Genomic DNA, 5,074 nt, shown 5'->3' on the forward strand with positions numbered 1-5,074 from the left:
CGCTGGGGGGGGGGGGTGCCTCGACGCCTAAGCGTCGCCTTACAGACGCCTTAAAAACATAGATAACGTGTGTGAGGCCCGATAGACTAAAGAAAAACGCGTATTCCCCGTTGTCAAAAAAATGCTGTATCCCCCGTTTCAAGCCTGTACAAATGTAATAGAACTTGCATCTAATCACAGCATTTAGCTGTCTCGGTTGGTAGATGTGCTGTAACACCTGGCAAGAGGTCTTGTGTTCGAGTCCCCTTCCCATTGTTTTTACTTTGAGCACATCTTTTTTTTATTACCCTAACTGGGGCGCCGATCAGAGGCCAAGGTCCAGCTGTTTGTGGCGCATCGGAACTTCGGTGGGGCGCAACCAGAAGGCCCAACAGACACACTTCGGACGAAGCAGATGTAAAAGAATATCACTGAAGCAGACGAAACCAAGAATATTACCTCCCTTTATTAGTAGGTATAGATATAGATATAGATATAGATATAGATTAAATGGGTGCTATGGTCTTGTCCATCATGACCAGCAAAACAGAGAAACCAATCAGACAACAAAAAATTACACTACTCGGACTTCTGCGAAAATGTGTCTCAAAATTGTATTGACAGCACAGGCATGTGTGTAGAGAAGTAAGCAATCGATCAGGCACATAATTCCCGATATTAGCAAAATTGGGGTAACTTAATACCTTAGTACCTACTCCACTTCTTTTGACTAGTAGCATTCAGTTGCTTGAAGTACAATAGAGCGTCGTCCTTCCAATTGATTCATTCTTTTCCAATAACTTCTGAAGCTATTTAGATAAAACATAATAACAGAACTCTTGAATGACTGCACTACTCTAACTGATCAATATAGACATAATAAGCAAAATGGAAGGCATACACGGGAGGAGCAAATCAACCAGAACTAGTCCTAAAGGCGCGCCAACCCCGTCAATTGGTTGTTTAGTCTCAGTCTAGTGTTTTGTGTTTGGGTTTGTGACTTTGTTTGGAGTCGAACACAATGCTATCAGTTTTATTGTTAGGTGCATACTTTGTACTTTTGGAAGTTTCTTCATGGGCGTCGTCAATCTCTTGCGAGGGGACAAGATGCTCATGCAACCAGGATAATATTTCCTGTTCAATTCCTATTAATACAGCTCGATGCTTTACAAAATTGATCGACAATATCAAGCATACTTTTACACATACAAAACCTAGAGACAGACAGAGTTGCTATATGCTTGTTTCTTTTGATCTGGTAACACCCTTGCAAGAACTAGGTTCATGCACTGCACTCTAATCTAACACAATCAAGTATGCATACTCGACATACTATAATCTCACGATGATGTGCAGCAAAGAATACAAATCGTAGACAACATCAAAGCCTTGACCAATGAAAAAGAGCCATACCTTGAGAGACTTGACACAAAACTTGCACAGCTCATCTGTGCACTCTTGCTCCATGGCTTTATCTGTTGTAGTAGCAAGGCTTGGAGCTCCATTTTTCTGAAACTTTGTACGTAGTCTGCAAAGCAGAGAATACAAACACATCATTAACCATTTAGATGAAATTGCATTGCTAGTGGCTATACCTAAGACTGCACTTGCATTTGATCTAAACTCATGTGCAATACGCTAAGCTACGATTGCATTTGCTATAAATAATCTGAATAATAGCATAAATGGTAGAAGTCTCAAGGTCCAAGCAGTACAACAAACACAGGCAACATTAAATTAACTGAAAGTCAACCTCTCTCATGGCAATGGAAGTAGAATGTTGCATATCAAGGACAACAACCAGGAGTGTTTGTGCAAGGCGGGGTTAGAAAACACATTAGCCTTTTGTCCTTATAAAGTCCAGAGCCTACAAAACATCAATGAAGCTCGTCCGATCCTATGTGCCGAAATTCATATTCAGGATAAGCAATCATGTATATGTACTCCACCCACCAAACATTTTGCAAAGAGAAAATTTAAACAGAGCATTAACCAAATAAAGGTAATATAGATGCATCTGGAACTCATGAACTGGATCGGTGGAACACTTTTTGGTTATGCCTGTAATAGTACCTTGGCTGTGGATAGGAGATGCTTTTTTCAAAATCTGCAATATATAGTAGAGGTTTGTCCGTGTTGATAGTGTTGATATCTCGGCACGATCTAAATCTCATTGGGAATCATTCTTTCTGATTTAAATCCCAGGAAGATCTGAATAAATAGAAAATAGGAATAACATCAAATTTTCACCATTAATAAAAACTTACAATAGGAATACTAGATTCTATATACTGGAAGAACATGTGTAGAGACATCGTCCAATAGAGGAACAGACCCTTCAGGGAGAAGTAATTTTTGCACTTCAGCACCCAAAGTAAAACTCAAAATATCTTATAGAACAACTTTCTCATGTATAACTACATTTTCATTACCTATACAACAACAACAACAAAACCTTTAGTCCCAAACAAGTTGGGGTAGGTTAGAGGTGAAACCCATAAGATCTCGCAACCAATTCATGGTTCTGCCACACGGATAACAAGATTCCACGCACCCTTGTCCATGGCTAGTTCTTTGGTGATACTCCAATCCTTTAGATCTCTCTTTACGGACTCTTCCCATGTCAAATTCGGCCTAGCCGGACCTCTCTTGACATTATCTGCATGCTTTTGCTGTCCGCTATGCACTGGAGCTTCTGGAGGCCTGTGCTGAATATGCCCAAACCATCTCAGACGATGTTGGACAAGCTTCTCTTCAATTGGTGCTACCCCAACTCTATCTCATATATCACCATCCCGGACTTGATCCTTCCTCGTGTGGCCACACATCCATCTCAACATGCGCATCTCCGCCACACCTAACTGTTGAACATGTCGCCTTTTAGCCGGCCAACACAGCACCATACAATATTGCGGGTCGAACCGCCGTCCTATAGAATTTGCCTGTCTTGTCATAGAGAATGCCAGAAACTTGGCGCAACTTCATCCATTCGGCTTTGATTCGATGGCTCACATCTTCATCAATACCCCCATCCTTCTGCAGCATTGACCCCAAATATCGAAAGGTGTCCTTCTGAGGCACCTCCTGCCCATCAAGGCTAACCTCAACTCCTCGTACCTAGCAGTACTAAAACTGCACCCCATGTACTTGGTTTTTTTAGTTCCACTAAGCCTTAAACCTTTTGATAATAATTTATCAAATAAATCTCCAGGCAATGTTCCTTTCATCAGTGAATTGTCTACAACATATGTAAGAACTACTTTATGTCTACTAATAACACACCTGAAGTTAAAATTCTGTACAGAGAATGCATCTGCTACTTTTGGACTTTTGGATGTACAAATGGTTAAGGATCAACCGATGCATGCGAAATAGATATTCCAGAAAATTTACCAAGGAACTATCCAGAATGGTTTTGCAACTATGATGCACAGTGCACTTAGTTGATCCTGACATGGCCGTAGAAACTCGTATGAATTGTTTCCGAAAAAGAAGAGAAAATTTTATGAACTGAGATCAGGAGGATATCAGAAATCGAAAATGAATGCAAATTAGCTAGCGCGGGTGGAATGGAAGGTAGCCATAGGACGTACGGCTCACCGACCTTCACCTTCATCCCTGCTGCGCAATTAAGCACATCAATCAGCGAGGCACATCAATCCCTGCTGACCTGGACGCTGTACCCAACCGCTGGATCTGCTTCAACTTTGATGGTAAGTCGAGGAAGTGAAGGAGAGGACGGCAGGGGATGGCCACCGCCGCCTTGAGCGATTGAAATTGACAGACCGATGCATGGAGGAGCAGAGAGGCGAACCAGAGAGCAAAGGGGTGGAGATAAGATTGTCCGGCTAAAAATGTTCGCTCCGAGCAGCATGGCTGTGCAGGCATCGGCCCTGATCCATGCGTGACTGAAGAACACAGCTGCGCCGCATTGCCAGCTGCCTGATCTGCATGAGGTGGCGGCCGTGTCCTGGTCAGCTTTACGGTGGAGGGAGGCGACATGGTGTCGTCGGAGGGGGCGGTGGAGTGTGACCTGGGATTGGCGGCGCTAGGATCGGAATAAATGGGTCGTGAGGTGGGGGTTTTCTCTCCGGCCTTAAATTTACACTGGTAGGGCCAAGCGAGAGCGGCTGGGCCGTTTGATTAGGGTGACGAATAATTCGCGTTGGGGTGGTATGCATTCAGTCGGTGCTTGCATGGATAATAGATTGTGGATAGGAGGGTTTGGCTCAATAATATTCTGTCCATTTGTCATATTTTGCGTAGAAGGTTTAAGCTTTTTATGCAATATAACATTGTGGAGCCCATCTCCTGTGGTTTAACCTTCTGGACGTAACACACAAACAATCTCAGTAATCCTTCATTGACTGCTTTATAATGAAATATGCTTTATAATACCACGTAGCTATTTTAGGTCTCAACAATGATTCATTTTACTATTAGAACAATGAGTACAACCTGATTTTATGTGCTTGCCCTTTAACACTGATGAAACAGTTGTGTTGTTCACCAGTTATTCTGTTTTTAGACTAATATAAGGAGTACAAATTGATCTTTTGTGCTTGCCCTTTAATAACACTAATAAAGCAGTTATTTAACCTGTTCACCAGTTATCAACTTATCAACATAATCTAATTGCTGTAGAAGATAATTCTGTGACATTTATCGGTTTCTCCTTGGGTTTCTACTTTCCAGGTTCCGAAATCAGCAATATATCTCCGTCGTGGTGGAAGGAAGTTTGCTACTGCTTGATTAAGTATTGTGTACAAGGCTGGTGGAAGGAAGTTTGCTACTGCTTGATTAAGTGTTGTGTACAAGGCAATACACCAGCGGAGTTAACTTAATTATGAAAATTGCATAACTTGGGCATTGTTTTGCTTCATGATCTTCCAATGTACTCCTACCGGAAGGACCCCAGTACTTCTTTTTATCGTGTTTTCCCACTGGATATTAAGAATACGTAGAACAAAGGCTGTGCCATTTCCATGGTGTAAATGAGTCATTAGCAAATAACAGTAGTGAAATACTTGTACAAGGTCTATGTGCATTGTCCGAATTCCTCTTAAGCATCGTTCACATGAAGAGTGAAAAGGTC

At 42.0% G+C, this 5,074-nt stretch overlaps 1 pseudogene; it reads left to right on the forward strand.

Moving 5' to 3' along the window:
- The window catches only part of LOC119267749, a 13,552-nt pseudogene extending 8,478 nt beyond the window's left edge, over positions 1–5,074 (forward strand).

The sequence above is a fragment of the Triticum dicoccoides genome, chromosome 3A (assembly GCF_002162155.2).
Source record: "Triticum dicoccoides isolate Atlit2015 ecotype Zavitan chromosome 3A, WEW_v2.0, whole genome shotgun sequence".
In the NCBI taxonomy this organism is placed as follows: domain Eukaryota; kingdom Viridiplantae; phylum Streptophyta; class Magnoliopsida; order Poales; family Poaceae; genus Triticum; species Triticum dicoccoides.